Source organism: Pseudophryne corroboree, chromosome 3, assembly GCF_028390025.1.
Source record: "Pseudophryne corroboree isolate aPseCor3 chromosome 3, aPseCor3.hap2, whole genome shotgun sequence".
Lineage (NCBI taxonomy): Eukaryota > Metazoa > Chordata > Amphibia > Anura > Myobatrachidae > Pseudophryne > Pseudophryne corroboree.
In genome coordinates this window covers 111,143,124-111,164,374 of record NC_086446.1, presented here as the reverse complement: position 1 = coordinate 111,164,374, position 21,251 = coordinate 111,143,124, and positions in this window count along the sequence as shown.

Below are 21,251 nucleotides of genomic sequence, written 5' to 3'. Positions count from 1 at the left end.
GTATTCCCTCTAATAAATAAGATTTTACTTACCGGTAAATCTATTTCTCGTAGTCCGTAGTGGATGCTGGGGACTCCGTAAGGACCATGGGGAATAGACGGGCTCCGCAGGAGACAGGGCACTTTAAGAAAGAATTAGGAATACTGGTGTGCACTGGCTCCTCCCTCTATGTTCCTCCTCCAGACCTCAGTTAAGGAAACTGTGCCCGGAAGAGCTGACAGTACAAGGAAAGGATTTTGGAATCCAGGGTAAGACTCATACCAGCCACACCAATCACACCGTATAACTCGTGATAAACTTACCCAGTTAACAGTATGAACAACAACAGAGCATCAGACCAACCTGATGCAACCATAACATAACCCTTATGTAAGCAATAACTATATACAAGCATTGCAGAAGAAGTCCGCACTTGGGACGGGCGCCCAGCATCCACTACGGACTACGAGAAATAGATTTACCGGTAAGTAAAATCTTATTTTCTCTAACGTCCTAGTGGATGCTGGGGACTCCGTAAGGACCATGGGGATTATACCAAAGCTCCCAAACGGGCGGGAGAGTGCGGATGACTCTGCAGCACCGAATGAGCAAACACAAGGTCCTCCTCAGCCAGGGTATCAAACTTGTAAAATTTTGCAAAAGTGTTTGAACCCGACCAAGTAGCTGCTCGGCAAAGCTGTAATGCCGAGACCCCTCGGGCAGCCACCCAAGAAGAGCCCACCTTCCTTGTGGAATGGGCTTTTACTGATTTTGGAGGCGGAAATCCAGCCGCAGAATGAGCCGGCTGAATCGTGTTACAGATCCAGCGAGCAATAGTTTGTTTTGAAGCAGGAGCACCCAGCTTGTTGGATGCATACAGGATAAACAGCGACTTAGTTTTCCTGACTCCAGCCGTTCTGGCTACATAAACCTTCAAAGCCCTGACTACCGCTAGTAACTTGGCATCCTCCAAGTCACGAGTAGCCGCAGGCACCCCAATAGGTTGGTTCAAATGAAAAGATGACACCACTTTTGGCAGAAATTGCGGACGAGTCCGTAATTCTGCCCTGTCCATCTGGAAAACCAGATAGGGGCTTTTATGTGACAAAGCCGCCAATTCTGACACACGCCTAGCCAAAGCTAAGGCCAACAGCACCTTCACCTTCCACGTGAGATATTTTAACTCCACGGTTTTAAGTGGCTCAAACCAGTGTGATTTTAGGAAACTCAACACCACGTTAAGATCCCGAGGTGCCACTGGTGGCACAAAAGGGGCTGAATATGCAGCCCTCCCTTTACAAACGTCTGAACTTCAGGAAGAGAAGCCAGTTCCTTTTAAAAGAAAATGGATAGGGCTGAAATCTGGACCTTAATGGACCCCAATTTTAAGCCCAAAGTCACTCCTGACTGTAGGAAGTGAAGGAAACGTCCCAGCTGGAATTCCTCTGTAGGGGCATTCCTGGCCTCACACCAAGCAACATATTTTCGCCATATACGTTGATAATGCTTAGCCGTCACGTCCTTCCTAGCCTTTATTAGCGTAGGAATAACCTCATCCGGAATGCCTTTTTCTGCTAGGATCCGGCGTTCAACCGCCATGCCGTTAAACGCAGCCGCGGTAAGTCTTGGAACAGACAGGGCCCCTGTTGCAACAGATCCTGTCTGAGAGGCAGAGGCCATGGGTCCTCTGTGAGCATTTCTTGCAGTTCCGGATACCAAGTCCTTCTTGGCCAATCCGGAACAATGAGTATTGTTCTCACTCCTCTTTTTCTTACGATTCTCAGCACATTGGGTATGAGAGGAAGAGGAGGAAACACATAAACCGACTGGAACACCCACGGTGTCACTAGTGCATCCACAGCTATCGCCTGAGGGTCTCTTGACCTGGCGCAATACATTTGTAGCTTTTTGTTGAGGCGGGATGCCATCATGTACACCTGTGGCAGTTCCCAACGACTTGTAATCTGTGTGAAGACTTCTTGATGAAGTCCCCACTCTCCCGGTTGGAGGTTGTGCCTGCTGAGGAAGTCTGCTTCCCAGTTGTCCACTCCCGGAATGAACACTGCTGACACTGCTTTTACGTGATTCTCCGCCCCGCGAAGAATTCTGGTGGCTTCCGCTATCGCCATCCTGCTCCTTGTGCCGCCTTGGCGGTTTACATGAGCCACTGCGGTGATGTTGTCTGACTGAATCAGCACCGGTTGGTTGCGAAGCAGAGGCTCCGCTTGACGTAGGGCGTTGTATATGGCCCTTAGTTCCAGGATATTGATGTGCAGACAAGTCTCCTGACTTGACCACAGACCCTGGAAATTTCTTCCCTGTGTGACTGCCCCCCACCCTCGGAGGCTTGCATCCGTGGTCACCAGGACCCAGTCCTGAATGCCGAACCTGCGACCCTCGATAAGGTGAGCACTCTGCAGCCACCACAGAAGAGACACCCTGGCCTTGGGGGATAGGGTGATCAGCCGCTGCATCTGAAGATGCGATCCGGACCACCTGTCCAACAGATCCCACTGAAAGGTCCTCGCATGGAACCTGCCGAAGGGAATGGCTTCGTATGACGCCACCATCTTTCCCAGGACTCGCGTGCATTGATGTACCGACACCTGCTTTGGTTTTAAGAGGCCTCTGACCAGAGTCACGAGCTCCTGAGCCTTCTCCGCCGGGAGAAAAACCTTCTTCTGGTCTGTGTCCAGAATCATGCCCAGGAAGGGCAGACGCGTCGTAGGAATCAGCTGCGACTTTGGAATATTCAGAATCCAGCCGTGCTGTTGCAACACTTCCCGAGAGTGTGCTACGCTGATCAGCAACTGCTCTCTGGACCTCTCCTTTATGAGGAGATCGTCCAAGTATGGGATAATTGTGACTCCTTGCTTTCGCAGAAGCACCATCATTTCTGCCATTACCTTGGTAAATATTCTCGGTGCCGTGGACAGACCAAACGGCAACGTCTGGAATGGGTAATGACAATCCTGTACCACAAATCTGAGGTACGCCTGATGAGGTGGATAAATGGGGACATGAAGGTATGCATCCTTTATGTCCAGAGACACCATAAAATCCCCCCCTTCCAGGCTTGCGATGACCGCTCTGAGCGATTCCATCTTGAACTTGAACCTTTTCAGGTATATGTTCAGGGATTTTAAATTCAATATGGGTCTGACCGAACCGTTCGGTTTCGGTACTACAAACATGGTCGAATAATAACCCTTTCCTAGTTGAAGGAGGGGAACCTTGACCACCACCTGCTGAAGATACAATTTGTGAATTGCAGTTAACACTGTTTCCCTCTCGTGGGGGGAAGCCGGCAGGGCCGTCGGTGAGGGGGCATCTTCTCAAAGTCTAGCTTGCATCCCTGAGACACAATATCTATTGCCCAGGGATCTAACAGGGAGTGAACCCATTTGTGGCTGAACTTACGCAGGCGTGCCCCCACCGGGCCTAGCTCCGCCTGTGGAGCCCTAGCGACATGCGGTGGATTTTTGTAGAGGCCGGGGAGGACTTCTGTCCCTGGGACCTAGCTGTGTTGTGCAGCTTCTTTCCTCTGCCCCCGCCTCTGGCAAGAAAGGACGCACCTTGGACTTTCTTGTTTCTTTGTTCTAAAGGCTGCATTTGATAATGTCGTGCTTTCCTAGGCTGTGCAGGAATATAAGGCAAAATATCAGAATTACCAGCTATAGCTGTGGAGACCAGGTCCGAGAACCCTTCTCCACACAATCCTCAGCCTTCCATATGCCTCTTAAGTCGGCATCATCTGTCCATTGCATATTCTACAGGACACGTCAAGCAGAAATCGACATAGCTTTGTCTCTAGGACCCAGTATACTCATGTCTCTTTGGGCATGTTTTATATATATATATATGCAGATGTATGGATTAGTATTGCGCCACATGTGCTATAAAACAGATATGTTGTTCCGTAAAGGCTATTCACTATGACACTCCCCTATGTGACTCACGGGGCGTCTGCTGTTACCCTCAAAGAATATAGGGGTGGTAAAACGCTAAAAACAATATAAAAAAATGGGGGGATGAGGGTGAGTAGCGACTAATGTGTCCGTAAAGGTATAAAATTTGCCAGTATGTTTAAATATATAAAAGCTATTTATTGACATAAAAAATGCAAACATAAAGGAGATACATAAAAGTTGGGACAATAAAATACACAACTGATCTAAAAGCACCAAATAAAAAAGAGCAATTAAAAGTATCCTTATCTTTAGAGTGAGGTAGGTACAGGTCACCCAACGCGTTTCGTCTGATGAGACTTCTTTACATTTTTTATGTCAATAAATAGCTTTTATATATTTTAACATACTGGCAAATGTTATACCTTTACAGGCACATTAGTCGCTACTCACCCTCATCCCCCCCATTTTTTTCATATATATATATAATCTCTTAAGACAGCATCTTTAATATATATATATATATATATATATACATATATCTATATATATATCTACATACTAGGGTCTCAATCTCTGCTGATAAGGTACCTGTCCACGCTGCCCCAGCGCTATAAACCCATGCCGACACAATCGCCGGTCTGTGCAGGATCCCTGAGAATAGCTGTTACGACAGGTTACCTTTTGGGCAAACGTGACACCCCAGGGGAAGATTCCCATCGTATCCTGGCCCTAGTGGGGAAAGGATACTGCCTGAGAATTCTTTGTGGGAAACTGCAGTCTCTTGTCTGGAGATTCCCGCTCTTTTTCCTCATGAGAGGAGGGAAATTTACCTCAGCTTTCTTCCCCTTAAACATGTGTACCCTTGTGTCAGGGACAGATGAGTCATCAGTGATATGCAAATCATCTTTTATTACAATAATCATATATTGAATACTTTTCTGCCATTTTGGCTGTAACTTTGCATTATCGTAGTCGACACTGGAGTCAATCTCCGTGTCAACATCAGTGTTTCTTATTTTGGATAGTGAGCATTGAGAGACACTGATGGTCTCTGCGACAGAGGGACAGACATGGGTAGATTTCCTGTCTGTTCTCTAATCTTTTGTGCAATAAATTCACCTTAGCACTTAATTACACATATCCAACAGGTGTCGGCGTTGTCGACGGAGACACCCTCACACACACATATTTGCTCTATCTCCTCCTTAGGGGAGCCTTTCACCTCAGACATGTCGACACACACGTACCGACACACCACACACACAGGGGATGCTCTATTTGAAGACAGTTCCCCCACAAGGCCCCTTGGAGAGACAGAGAGAGTATGCCAGCACACACCCCAGCGCTATATGACCCAGGAATCACACAGTAACGTAGTGTTAACCCAGTAGCTGCTGTATATATTGTTTTTACGCCAAATTTATGTGCCCCCCCTCTCTTTTCACCCTCTTCTATCATGCTTCTGCAAGGGAGAGCCTGGGGAGCTTCCTCTCAGCGAAGCTGTGGAGAAAAAATGGCGCTGGTGAGTGCTGAGGAAGAAGCCCCGCCCCCTCAGCGGCGGGCTTCTGACCCGCGATTTTGTGTAAAATAATGGCGGGGGCTCATGCATATATACAGTGCCCAACTGTATATATGCTGCTTTTGCCAAGAGGCACCTAATTGCTGCCCAGGGCGCCCCCACCCCTGCGCCCTGCACCCTACAGTGACCGGAGTGTGTGGGTTTAATGTGGGAGCAATGGCGCACAGCTGCAGTGCTGTGCGCTACCTCATATGAAGACTGGAGTCTTCTGCTGCCGCTTTTGACGTCTTCTTGCTTCTCACGCTGGCTTCTGGCTCTGCGAGGGGGACGGCGGCGCGGCTCTGGGATCGGATGACCAAGGGTGCGTACCTGTGTTCGATCCCTCTGGAGCTAATGGTGTCCAGTAGCCTAAGAAGCATGACCTACCCGCAGTTAGTAGGTCTGCTTCTCTCCCCTCAGTCCCACGTAGCAGAGAGTCTGTTGCCAGCAGATCTCTCTGAAAATAAAAAATCCTAACAAAATACTTTCTTATTAGCAAGCTCAGGAAAGCTCACTAAAGTGCACCCAGCTCTGTCCGGGCACAGATTCTAACTGAGGTCTGGAGGAGGGGCATAGAGGGAGGAGCCAGTGCACACCAGTATTCCTAATTCTTTCTTAAAGTGCCCTGTCTCCTGCGGAGCCCGTCTATTCCCCATGGTCCTTACGGAGTCCCCAGCATCCACTAGGACGTTAGAGAAATAGAGTTATAAAGGGTATGTACTTGTGGGGTCACAAAGGGGACATTAATTTATAATAAGCTGCCGAATACCCATCCGGACCTGGTGTCTTCCCTGACGGAAGCAAAGCAATTATAGTAGAAATCTCAGATACTGTTATAGGCGCTAACAATTGTTCCTTATCTGAAGGCGTTAATTTAGGAGAGTGAGACTGAAATAAGAATTCAACTACATCTTGTGATTCATCAGGTGAGGCCGTGTATAGAGATTTAACATATTTCAAAAAAGCATTCTCAATTTCATCTGGGGACGTCAGCATATTGACTAATGCATTTAGTAGGGTGCACGCTATGCGGGTGCAATTACTGACTAAATTGCATTCTATTCTACATAGACCTATTTTAATTGTCTGTATCGCTATAGCACCAGCTGTCATACATATAATCAGTTACTGACATCTAACATCAGAGACAAGACTAGCCTCTCCCACGTCACGGAAGCAGAGGAAAAATAACTAATGCCCCATAAGGAAGACATACACTTTCTGTTCTTCCCCTACCTTTACTGCAATTACTGTATGTTATAAACATTTGTTTATATCAAACATTAGCTACAGGATCTTCAGACATTCCAGACATTTATTGTATGTTTATTGTTTTATGTTCCTGTTACTTAAATTTACTCAGAACGTATGCGTTTCACAAACTAAGGGCCTAATTCAGTAAGGACTGCAAATTCTGCTATTTATCAGAATTTGCAATCCTTTGGATCGCATGCTGGGGGAGGCGCTTATCGCTGGGCAAGGCCGCACAACATGCTGACCGGCACCTTCCCCAGTTCAACAAACAGAAACTGTGGAAGCCTTCTGCCGGCGCAGCTTAGCTTCGCCCGCAGGAGCCCCTCCGCCATGTTCATGATTGCAGCGGCTGTGCGTGACATCACACGGCCACCGTGGTCACACCCCTGACACGCCCACGTTTGGCCGCCTCCACCTCCGGTCGTGCCACACCGCCCCAACAATGCTCCGTCTCTTCACTGGAATGGATCATTGCCCGACCCCCCCCCCCCCCCACACACACACACCCCTTGACCGCCTCTGCCTGATTGACAGGCAGAGGTGATCGCAGAAAATGCGGGCGCATGAGCAGGTTGGGCACTGCACATACGCCCACATCTTTTTCTCAAAAATTACACACTGCGATCCAACCTGAATTAGGCCCCAAATATGGACTTGATTTAACTTTCCATATACTGTATGTATGCATACAAGGGTAACTCAATTTTTGACATTGGTATGTCTATGAAACATATTATAGACATAAATGATCACAGACGATAAAAAGACAATGAGGAGCCCCATAATTTCATAATGCCAAGTTGGGGGGAAATCTTTCTACATCCCTCCTCTTCATTATTTTTCTCCTCTCTTACATATGACGGTACTCTCATCTTTGTAGGTGCATTAGTTTTCCATATGTTCTGTATCTAAATGAAGGCTTGATTCGACTTGAATTGCTTGCTCTTGAAAATAAGGAAAACATCATTTTCAGGTGATCAGATCCTTTGGAAGAACCTGGTCCGTTTGGAGTGCCAGGTCTGTGTGTAAATGAATCAGTGGTGGTGGCATGACATTGATTGTCCAAAACAACAATGGTGATAGGAAAGAGGAAGGATAAATTGAGGAGGAAAAGGTGGAGAGGGTATGATCATCGAGATTACACCTAATGAACAAGAATTTAATAGCAGAGGTAGATGCGAGAGGTGAGGAGATGAAGGAGAGGGAAGTCATATTTGAAAAGTGAGAAAGTACAGCTAGAGACATCAAAAATTTTACTTGAGTGAGAGAAGACAAAGTCATGGGAGTGACCGAGGCAGTGGGTAAGGAAGGATACCATCGCGACAGGCCAAAGGAGGACTTGTTAGAGAACAGTTTGGAGGCAGCAGTGTCAAATGTTATATAATAAGAATGTCAAAATCTCTAAAGATGAAAGGGGTAAGGTCAGAGGAAATTGGTAGCCAGGCCATGAATGTACCACCGTATGTATCTGAGAAGCTTTCAGAGCAGCACTGCCATACAGTCAGAAGAAGGTTATTAAATAAGAAAAACGTGCTCCTAAAGTACGTAAGGAAGAGAGAAATCCCCCATGAGTAGCAATGTAAAGTTTTAGGGGGGTATTCAATTAAGTGCCGTTTTTTCGACTGCTCGAAAAAACAGCACTAATTGAATACCCCTTTAGTCATTAAACTACAAATTGCACTTATGCATGGTGGCATTTGCTGTAAACATTGGGTGTTCACAGAATATGACTATCCCAATGTTACACCTTTGTGGGACAGTTTAACCCCTTTAGTTGTTTCTTTTCCGCTCTTTTTGGAAAACTTGAAGTATGGAGGTAGCCATTTGTGGGTCTTTTGAACATCAATTATGCTATCTACCACTGTGTGTTGCAATTTTTTTGAAAATTAACTCCAGTAATACCAATTCTTGATACAAACAATGAACAAAAATAGAAAAACCACGTATAAACTAATATGAATATATATATTGTTCTTACAGTATATGTAATGCATGCTGTAAAGGAAGCACGTCCTCTCCCTATCATCTCCAATGCATGAGTGAAAATGGCGGCGACGCGCGGCTACTATATAGAATCCGAATCTCGCGAGAATCCGACAGCGGGATGATGACGTTCGGGCGCGCTCGGGTTAGCCGAGCAAGGCGGGAAGGTTCTAACCTGCCTCGGACCCGTGTGAAAAAGGTGAAGTTCAGGGGGGTTCGGTTTCGGAGAAACCGAACCCGCTCATCACTAGTTTTAAGTGGCTCAAACAGTGTGATTTCAGGAAACTCAACACCACGTTAAGATCCCGAGGTGCCACTGGTGGCACAAAAGGGGCTGAATATGCAGCACTCCCTTTACAAACGTCTGAACTTCAGGAAGAGAAGCCAGTTCCTTTTGAAAGAAAATGGATAGGGCTGAAATCTGGACCTTAATGGACCCCAATTTTAAGCCCAAAGTCACTCCCGACTGTAGGAAGTGAAGGAAACGGCCCAGCTGGAATTCCTCTGTAGGGGCATTCCTGGCCTCACACCAAGCAACATATTTTCGCCATATACGGTGATAATGCTTAGCCGTCACGTCCTTCCTAGCCTTTATTAGCTTAGGAATAACCTCATCCGGAATGCCTTTTTCTGCTAGGATCCGGCGTTCAACCGCCATGCCGTCAAACGCAGCCGCGGTAAGTCTTGGAACAGACAGGGCCCCTGTTGCAACAGATCCTGTCTGAGAGGCAGAGGCCATGGGTCCTCTGTGAGCATTTCTTGCAGTTCCGGATACCAAGTCCTTCTTGGCCAATCCGGAACAATGAGTATTGTTCTCACTCCTCTTTTTCTTACGATTCTCAGCACATTGGGTATGAGAGGAAGAGGAGGAAACACATAAACCGACTGGAACACCCACGGTGTCACTAGTGCGTCCACAGCTATCGCCTGAGGGTCTCTTGACCTGGCGCAATACATTTGTAGCTTTTTGTTGAGGCGGGATGCCATCATGTCCACCTGTGGCAGTTCCCAACGACTTGTAATCTGTGTGAAGACTTCTTGATGAAGTCCCCACTCTCCCGGGTAGAGGTTGTGCCTGCTAAGGAAGTATGCTTCCCAGTTGTCCACTCCCGGAATGAACACTGCTGACAGTGCTTTTACGTGATTCTCCGCCCTGCGAAGAATTCTGGTGGCTACCGCCATCGCCACCCTGCTCCTTATGCCGCCTTGGCAGTTTACATGAGCCACTGCGGTGATGTTGTCTGCCTGAATCAGCACCGGTTGGTTGCGAAGCAGAGGCTCCGCTTGACTTAGGGCGTTGTATATGGCCCTTAGTTCCAGGATATTGATGTGCAGACAAATCTCCTGACTTGACCACAGGCCCTGGATATTTCTTCCCTGTGTGACTGCCCCCCCACCCTCGGAGGCTTGCATCCGTGGTCACCAGGACCCAGTCCTGAATGCCGAACCTGCGACCCTCGATAAGGTGAGCACTCTGCAGCCACCACAGAAGAGACACCCTGGCCCTGGGGGATAGGGTGATCAGCCGCTGAATCTGAAGATGCGATCCGGACCACCTGTCCAACAGATCCCACTGAAAGGTCCTCGCATGGAACCTGCCGAAGGGAATGGCTTCGTATGACGCCACCATCTTTCCCAGGACTCGCGTGCATTGATGCACCGACACCTGTTTTGGTTTTAAGAGGCCTCTGACCAGAGTCACGAGCTCCTGAGCCTTCTCCGCCGGGAGAAAAACCTTCTTCTGGTCTGTGTCCAGAATCATGCCCAGGAAGGGCAGACGCGTCGTAGGAATCAGCTGCGACTTTGGAATATTCAGAATCCAGCCGTGCTGTTGCAACACTTCCCGAGAGTGTGCTACGCTGATCAGCAACTGCTCTCTGGACCTCGCCTTTATGAGGAGATCGTCCAAGTATGGGATAATTGTGACTCCTTGCTTTCGCAGAAGCACCATCATTTCTGCCATTACCTTGGTAAATATTCTCGGTGCCATGGACAGACCAAACGGCAACGTCTGGAATGGGTAATGACAATCCTGTACCACAAATCTGAGGTACGCCTGATGAGGTGGATAAATGGGGACATGAAGGTATGCATCCTTTATGTCCAGAGACACCATAAAATCCCCCCCTTCCAGGCTTGCGATGACCGCTCTGAGCAATTCCATCTTGAACTTGAACCTTTTCAGGTATATGTTTTGTTCAGGGATTTTAAATTCAATATGGGTCTGACCGAACCGTCCGGTTTCGGTACTACAAACATGGTCGAATAATAACCCTTTCCTTGTTGAAGGAGGGGGACCTTGACCACCACCTGCTGAAGATACAATTTGTGAATTGCAGTTAACACTGTTTCCCTCTCGTGGGGGGAAGCCGGCATGGCCGTCGGTGAGGGGGCATCTTCTCAAAGTCTAGCTTGCATCCCTGAGACACAATATCTATTGCCCAGGGATCTAACAGGGAGTGAACCCACTTGTGGCTGAACTTACGCAGGCGTGCCCCCACCGGGCCTAGCTCCGCCTGTGGAGCCCCAGCGACATGCGGTGGATTTTTGTAGAGGCCGGGGAGGACTTCTGTTCCTGGGACCTAGCTGTGTTGTGCAGCTTCTTTCCTCTGCCCCCGCCTCTGGCAAGAAAGGACGCACCTTGGACTTTCTTGTTTCTTTGTTCTAAAGGCTGCATTTGATAATGTCGTGCTTTCCTAGGCTGTGCAGGAATATAAGGCAAAATATCAGAATTACCAGCTATAGCTGTGGAGACCAGGTCCGAGAACCCTTCTCCCCACAATCCTCAGCCTTCCATATGCCTCTTAAGTCAGCATCATCTGTCCATTGCATATTCTACAGGACACGTCAAGCAGAAATCGACATAGCTTTGTCTCTAGGACCCAGTATACTCATGTCTCTTTGGGCATGTTTTATATATATATATATATATATATATATATATAAATCTCTTAAGACAGCATCTTTAATATATATATATCTCTATATATACATATATCTATATATATCTACATACTAGGGTCTCAATCTCTGCTGATAAGGTACCTGTCCACGCTACCCCAGCACTATAAACCCATGCCGACACAATCGCCGGTCTGTGCAGGATCCCTGAGAATAGCTGTTACGACAGGTTACCTTTTGGGCAAACGTGACACCCCAGGGGAAGATTCCCATCGTATCCTGGCCCTAGTGGGGAAAGGATACTGCCTGAGAATTCTTTGTGGGAAACTGCAGTCTCTTGTCTGGAGATTCCCGCTCTTTTTCCTCATGAGAGGAGGGAAATTTACCTCAGCTTTCTTCCCCTTAAACATGTGTACCCTTGTGTCAGGGACAGATGAGTCATCAGTGATATGCAAATCATCTTTTATTACAATAATCATATATTGAATACTTTTCTGCCATTCTGGCTGTAACTTTGCATTATCGTAGTCGACACTGGAGTCAATCTCCGTGTCGACATCAGTGTTTATTATTTTGGATAGTGAGCATTGAGAGACACTGAAGGTCTCTGCGACAGAGGGACAGACATGGGTAGATTTCCTGTCTGTTCTCTAATCTTTTGTGCAATAAATTCACCTTAGTACTTAATTACACATATCCAACAGGTGTCGGCGTTGTCGACGGAGACACCCTCACACACACATATTTGCTCTATCTCCTCCTTAGGGGAGCCTTTCACCTCAGACATGTCGACACACACGTACCCGACACACCACACACACAGGGGATGCTCTATTTGAAGACAGTTCCCCCACAAGGCCCTTGGAGAGCCAGAGAGAGAGTATGCCAGCACACACCCCAGCGCTATATGACCCAGGAATCACACAGTAACGTAGTGTTAACCCAGTAGCTGCTGTATATATTGTTTTTACGCCAAATTTATGTGCCCCCCCTCTCTTTTCACCCTCTTCTAACGTGCTTCTGCAGGGGAGAGCCTGGGGAGCTTCCTCTCAGCGGAGCTGTGGAGAGAAAATGGCACTGGTGAGTGCTGAGGAAGAAGCCCCGCCCCCTCAGCGCCGGGCTTCTGTCCCGCGATTTTGTGTAAAATAATGGCGGGGGCTCATGCATATATACAGTGCCCAACTGTATATATGCTGCTTTTGCCAAGAGGTACCTAATTGCTGCCCAGGGTGCCCCCCCCCCCCCCCCTGCGCCCTACAGTGACCGGAGTGTGTGGGTTTAATGTGGGAGCAATGGCGCACAGCTGCAGTGCTGTGCGCTACCTCATATGAAGACTGGAGTCTTCTCCCGGCGCTTTTGACGTCTTCTTGCTTCTCACGCCGGCTTCTGGCTCTGCGAGGGGGGCGGCGGCGCGGCTCTGGGATCGGACGACCAAGGGTGCGTTCCTGTGTTCGATCCCTCTGGAGCTAATGGTGTCCAGTAGCCTAAGAAGCATGACCTAGCCGCAGTTAGTAGGTCTGCTTCTCTCCCCTCAGTCCCACGTAGCAGAGAGTCTGTTGCCAGCAGATCTCTCTGAAAATAAAAAATCCTAACAAAATACTTTCTTATTAGCAAGCTCAGGAGAGCTCACTAAAGTGCACCCAGCTCTGTCCGGGCACAGATTCTAACTGAGGTCTGGAGGAGGGACATAGAGGGAGGAGCCAGTGCACACCAGTATTCCTGATTCTTTCTTAAAGTGCCCTGTCTCCTGCGGAGCCCGTCTATTCCCCATGGTCCTTACGGAGTAACCAGCATCCACTAGGACGTTAGAGAAATAGAGTTATAAAGGGCATGTACTTGTGGGGGTCACAAAAGGGGACATTAATTTATAATAAGCTGCAGAATACCCATCCGGACCTGGTGTCTTCCCTGACGGAAGCAAAGCAATTATAGTAGAAATCTCAGATACTGTTATAGGCGCTAACAATTGTTCCTTATCTGAAGGCGTTAATTTAGGAGAGTGAGACTGAAATAAGAATTCAACTCCATCTTGTGATTCATCAGGTGAGGCCGTGTATAGAGATTTAACATATTTCAAAAAAGCATTCTCAATTTCATCTGGGGACGTCAGCATATTGACTAATGCATTTAGTAGTGTGCACGCTATGCGGGTGCAATTACTGACTAAATTGCATTCTATTCTACATAGACCTATTTTAATTGTCTGTATCGCTATAGCACCAGCTGTCATACATATAATCAGTTACTGACATCTAACATCAGAGACAAGACTAGCCTCTCCCACGTCACGGAAGCAGAGGAAAAATAACTAATGCCCCATAAGGAAGACATACACTTTCTGTTCTTCCCCTACCTTTACTGCAATTACTGTATGTTATAAACATTTGTTTATATCAAACATTAGCTACAGGATCTTCAGACATTCCAGACATTTATTGTATGTTTATTGTTTTATGTTCTTGTTACTTAAATTTACTCAGAACTTATGCGTTTCACAAACTAAGGGCCTAATTCAGTAAGGACTGCAAATTCTGCTATTTAGCAGAACTTGCAATCCTTTGGATCGCATGCTGGGGGGGGGCGCTTATCGCTGGGCAAGGCCGCACAACATGCTGACCGGCACCTTCCCCAGTTCAACAAACAGAAACTGTGGAAGCCTTCTGCTGGCGCAGCTTAGCTTCGCCCGCAGGAGCCCCTCCGCCATGTTCATGATTGCAGCGGCTGTGCGTGACATCACACGGCCACCGTGGTCACACCCCTGACATGCCCACGTTTGGCCGCCTCCACCTCCGGTCGTGCCACACCGCCCCAGCAATGCTCCGTCTCTTCACTGGCATGGATCATTGCCTGACCCCCCCCCCCCCACACACACACACCCCTTGACCGCCTCTGCCTGATTGACAGGCAGAGGTGATCGCAGAAAATGCGGGCGCATGAGCAGGTTGGGCACTGCACATACGCCCACATCTTTTTCTCAAAAATTACACACTGCGATCCAACCTGAATTAGGCCCCAAATATGGACTTGATGTAACTTTCCATATACTGTATGTATGCATACAAGGGTAACTCAATTTTTGACATTGGTATGTCTATTAAACATATTATAGACATAAATGATCACAGACGATAAAAAGACAATGAGGAGCCCCATAATTTCATAATGCCAAGTTGGGGGGAAATCTTTCTACATCCCTCCTCTTCATTATTTTTCTCCTCTCTTACATATGACGGTACTCTCATCTTTGTAGGTGCATTAGTTTTCCATATGTTCTGTATCTAAATGAAGGCTTGATTCGACTTGAATTGCTTGCTCTTGAAAATAAGGAAAACATCATTTTCAGGTGATCAGATCCTTTGGAGGAACCTGGTCCATTTGGAGTGCTAGGTCTGTGTGTAAATGAATCAGTGGTGGAAGCATGACATTGATTGTACAAAACAACAATGGTGATAGGAAAGAGGAAGGATAAATTGAGGAGGAAAAGGTGGAGAGGGTATGATCATCAAGATTACACTTAATGAACAAGAATTTAATAGCAGAGGTAGATGCGAGAGGTGAGGAGATGAAGGAGAGGGAAGTCATATTTGAAAAGTAAGAAAGTACAGCTAGAGACATCAAAAATTTTATTTGAGTGAGAGAAGACAAAGTCATGGGAGTGACCGAGGCAGTGGGTAAGGAAGGATACCATCGCGACAGGCCAAAGGAGGACTTGTTAGAGAACAGTTTGGAGGCAGCAGTGTCAAATGTTATATAATAAGAATGTCAAAATCTCTAAAGATGAAAGGGGTAAGGTCAGAGGAAATTGGTAGCCAGGCCATGAAAGTACCACCATAAGTATCTGAGATGCTTTCAGAGCAGCACTGCCATACAGTCACAAGAAGTTTATTAAATAAGAAAAACGTGCTCCTAGTGGGGGTCATTCCGAGTTGTTCACTCGTTGCCGATTTTCGCTATGCTGCGATTTGCTGTTAAATGCGCATGCGAATGGTACGCCGCGCGCATGCGCGTAGTTATTTTACTAAAAACTTAGTAATTTTGCTGTTGCTCGAGCGACGCTTTTCAGTTGCACTGCTGATCGGTGAGTGATTGACAGGAAGTGGGTGTTTCTGGGCGGCAACTCAACATTTTCCCGGCGTTTGCTAAAAAACGCAGGTGTGTCAGGGAAAAACGCGGGAGTGTCTGCAGAAACGGGGGAGTGGCTGGCCGAATGGAGGGCTTGTTTGTGACGTCAAACCAGGAACTAAACGGACTGAGCTTATCGCAATCTAGGAGTAGGTCTGGAGCTACTCAGAAACCGCTAAGAATTATTTAGTAGCAATTCTGCTAATCTTTCGTTCGCAATTCTGCTAAGCTAAGATACACTCCCAGAGGGCGGCGGCCTAGCGTGTGCAATGCTGCTAAAAGCAACTAGCGAGCGATCAACTCGGAATGAGGGCCAATGTACGTAAGGAAGAGAGAAATCCCCCATCAGTAGAAATGTAAAGTTTTAGGGGTGTATTCAACTAAGTGCCGTTTTTTCGACTGCTCAAAAAAACAACACTAATTGAATATCCCCTAAGTCATTAAACTACAAACTGCACTTATGCATGGTGGCATTTGCTGCAAACATTGGATGTTCACAAAATATGACTATCCCAATGTTACACCTTTGTATCTGGGACAGTTTAACCCCTTTAGTTGTTTCATTTCTGCTCTTTTTGGAAAACTTGAAGTATGGAGGTAGCCATTTGAAGGTCTTTTGAACATCAATTATGCTATCTACCACTGTGTGTTGCAATTTTTTGAAAATTAACTCCAGTAATACCAATTCTTGATACAAATAATGAACAAAAATAGAAAACCATGTATAAACTAATATGAACATATATATTGTTTTTACTGTATATGTAATGCATGCTGTAAAGGAAGCAGATATGGGTAAAGAAGAACTATAGTACAGGTTAAGTTTCACATATCCGAACATCTGATATCCAAAATATTCCAACATCTGCTTTCGTTTTTTTAAGTGCGATTGAGATAGTGACACCTCTGCTTTCGGATAGTTCAATGTATATAAAGATTGTTTCACGCACAACATTATTACAAATATTGCATAAAATTAACTTCAGGAGAGAGAGAGATCACAACATTATATGTGAGTGGTTTTAATTATTGTTCAGTATTGTTTGAAAGTTTTAATGTACTTCACCATTGTGTGCCTCCTGTCACTCATTACACATATATATATATATATATATGACCATCACCCCCTCCCCCCAAAAAATAAGATTTTTTTTTATTACTTCTACAGACATTTTATATTAAACCATGACTAAAACAGAAATGAGACTATAATCATGATAGAAAGTCACCAGTAACACCCCAGTTCAGGTGTAGTATAATAGCTCTACATAAAATAGACCCATATGGTCGACATGCAAACGTTCAACAGGGTCAAAAGGTCAACATGAAAATGGTCAACACAAAAATGGCCAACACAACTGTTTGTTTTTTTTTAACCAAAATTTGTCCATTTCACAGACTGTGACCATGATTAGTGAAAACGTAGACCCTCTTCATTCACCATAATACAGGCAAGGTGCCTCACTCCACTACCGGTGCAGGTTACAATTCACAATTGTAGCTCACATGGATGGTAAATTAAGCCAAAGTTAAAAATGTTTTAATTTCTTTTTAAATCTCCATTTGTTTGTCGACCATTGTCATGTCGACTGTTTGACCATGTCAACATTTTGACCATCTTGACATACTGCATGTTGACTATACTGTATAGGGTCGTCCATTGACTAACCCGTTACCTCCTTAGAACACCCACTAAAAACCACACTCCCTGCTTCCAAATTTGTTGTGCGTCTCAGAACGCATGCCCAGTACTTAAAACATTTGATAACTGAGTGTGTATTGGCCTGGCGTGCGACTTTGAATTAGGCCCCAAAATCTGCAATTTACCGCTTTCTGAGAAATATAATCCGAGGTTGAGAACGTTCATCAAACGTAACTAAATTTAAAAAAGAATTAGTATCTCCACATAAAGGTTTTGATTGTACATTTATTTCTGAATATATTAAAGACTTTAAAAAAAGTAGAACATCTTTTCTTTAAAATTAATGAAATTTAAAGATGGACCATATTCTTAACCATATACCAATCAGCAGACCCAGTTTAATTTATACTACAGCATTTATTTATATTTCCTTACCCACAGTACCCCTCAAAAAGAGTGTTGGTAATTGGCAATGCAAATTTGGGGCCTAATTCAGCATGGGACACTTCTGCGGCAGCGTTTGCATGCTGAAGCCCTATTAAGTGTGCGTATGTGCAGCAGCCGCACTGCATCTCACATCTGCGAACGCCTCTGCCTGATTGACAGGCAGATGCAGTGGCAGAAGTCTGGGAGACAATGGAGTCGGATGCCGACAGGCTCCAGCAGTGAAGGGGGCACCTTCTCCATTGCCTCTGACAGTGCGGCTGTCCGGCTGCGACTCCCATCTCCCGCATGACACCACAGCGCCCGCTACCTGAGAAGTGTGGCTGCCCGGCTCCCGCATCATGATACCACGTCTGGTCAGCTCCCGTCCCCCTGATAGTGCAGCTGACCAGCTCCGGTTCCAGCCTGATGACATCACGGCTGGCTGGCTCCCGCTCCGCAGTGCAGCTACCTGGCTCCGGCTCCTGCATCACAGCACAGCTGACCGTCTTTGGCTCCTGCCTCACAACGCCGCTGCCCAGCTCCTGCATGCTGACACGAGGGCTGCCTGGCAATGGTGATAAGAGGTAACTGATGGAGGAAAGTGGTAGGGTGGGGACAGTGTGTGTGTCAATGTGGCTGTGTGTGTATGTGTGCATTTGTATAGATGTGTATGTGGCTGTGAGAAAGTAGATATGTAGCTATGTGTGTATAAGTTGTATAATGTGTGTGTGTATATGCTGTGTGTATATGTGGTTGGGTGTGTATTTGTATATATGTGAGTGCGTGTATGCAGGGCCGGTTCTATGCCTTTTTGCGCCCCGGGCGAGAAATAGGGCGTGGCTTCATACAGGGCACGTGGTCAGTTACGCCCCCTATACAGTAGTAGCGCCGCTGAAATGCTGTGCGGTGCGCGATGACGTCATTGCGCACCGCACAGCAAAGGTCCTCTCCACGAAGGGAAACTAGACGCTAGTATCTGTGCTGCATTGTTGTGAGCAGTATAAAGTAGTACAGTGCAGCATTTTGGTGACCATCAGTATATATAGTAGTACAGTACAGTAGGCCATTGCTGTACCTTGCAGCTCTGTGTCACTTCAAGTATCCATATCTGTGCTGCATTGTTGTGAGCAATATATAGTAGTACAGTGCAGCATTTTGGTGAACACCAGTATATAGTAGTACAGTACAGTAGGCCATTGCTGTACCTTGCAGCTCTGTGTCACTTCAAGTATCCATATCTGTGCTGCATTGTTGTGAGCAGTATATAGTAGTACAGTGCAGCATTTTGGTGACCACCAGTATATATAGTAGTACAGTACAGTAGGTCATTGCTGTACCTTGCAGCTCTGTGTCACTTCAAGTATCCATATCTGTGCTGCATTGTTGTGAGCAGTATATAGTAGTACACTGCAGCATTTTGGTGACCACCAGTATATATAGTAGTACAGTACAGTAGGCTATTGCTGTATCTTGCAGCTCTGTGTCACTTCAAGTATCCATATCTGTGCTGCATTGTTGTGAGCAGTATATAGTAGTACAGTGCAGCATTTTGGTGACCACCAGTATATATAGTAGTACAGTACAGTAGGCCATTGCTGTATCTTGCAGCTCCATGTCACTTCAAGTATCCATATCTGTGCTGCATTGTTGTGAGCAGTATATAGTAGTACAGTGCAGCATTTTGGTGACCACCAGTATATATAGTAGTACAGTACAGTAGGCCATTGCTATTGATATATTACTGGCATATACTTCAACACATTAAAAAATGGAGAACAAAAATTTGGAGGGTAAAATAGGGAAAGATCAAGATCCACTTCCACCTAGTGCTGAAGCTGCTGCCACTAGCCATGGCAGAGATTATTCAATGCCATCAACATCATCTGCCAAGGCCGATGCCCAATGTCATAGTAGAGAGCATGTAAAATCCCCCAAAAAAAGTTCAGTAAAATGACCCAAAAATCTAAATTAAAAGCGTCTGAGGAGAAGCGTAAATTTGCCAATATGCCATTTACGACATAGAGTGGCAATGAACGGCTGAGGCCCTGGCCTATGTTCATGACTAGTGGTTCAGCTTCACATGAGGATGGAAGCACTCATCCTCCCGCTAGAAAAATGAAAAGAGTTAAGCTGGCAAAAGCCCAGCAAAGAACTGTGCATTCTTCTAAATCACAAATTCCCAAGGAGAGTCCAGTTGTGTCGGTTGCGATGCCTGACCTTCCCAACACTGGACGGGAAGAGGTGGCGCCTTCCACCATTTGCACGCCCCCTGCAAGTGCTGGAAGGAGCACCCACAGTCCAGTTCCTGATAGTCAAATTGAAGATGTCACTGTTGAAGTACACCAGGATGAGGATATGGGTGTTGCTGGCGCTGAGGAGGAAATTAACCAGGAGGATTCTGATGGTGAGGTGGTTTGTTTAAGTCAGACACCCGGCGAGACACGTGCTGTCCGTGGGATGAATATGGCCATTGACATGCCTGGTCAAAATACAAAAAAAAAATCACCACTTCGGTGTGGAATTATTTTAACAGAAATGCGGACAACAGGTGTCAAGCCGTGTGTTGCCTTTGTCAAGCTGTAATAAGTAGGGGTCAGGACGTTAACCACCTAGGAACATCCTCCTTTATACATCACCTGGAGCGCATTCATCAGAAGTCATTAATAAGTACAAAAACTTTGGGTGACAGCGGAAGCAGTCCACTGACAACTAAATCCCTTCTTCCTCTTGTACCCAAGCTCCTGCAAACCACACCACCAACTCCCTCAGTGTCAATTTCCTCCTTAGACAGGAACGCCAATAGTCCTGCATGCCATGTCACTGGCAAGTCTGATGAGTCCTCTCCTGACTGGGATTCCTCCGATGGATCCTTGAGTGTAACGCCTACTGCTTCTGGCGCTGCTGTTGTTGCTGCTGGGAGTCGATCGTCATCCCAGAGGGGAAGTCAGAAGACCACTTGTACTATTTACAGTAAGCAATTGACTGTCCAACAGTCCTTTGCGAGTAAGATAAATATCACAGCAGTCATCCTGTTGCAAAGCGGATTACTCAGGCCTTGGCAGCTGTGTTGGTGTTAGACGTGCGTCCGGTATCCGCCGTTAATTCACAGGGACTTAGAGAATTTCTTGAGGTAGTGTGTCCCCGGTACCAAATGCCATCTAGGTTCCACTTCTCTAGGCAGGCGATACCGAAAATGTACACAGGCGTCAGAAAAAGACTCACTAGTGTCCTAAAAAATGCAGTACCCCACTTAACCATGGACATGTGGACAAGATGAGCAGGGCAGACTCAGGACTATATGACTGTGTCAGCCCACTGGGTAGATGTATTGCCTGCCGCAGCAACAACAGCAGCAGCGGCACCAGTAGCAGCATCTCGCAAACGCCAACTCGTTCCTAGGAAGGCTACGCTTTGTATAACTGCTTTCCATAAGAGGCACACAGCTGACAACCTCTTACGGAAACTGAGGAACATC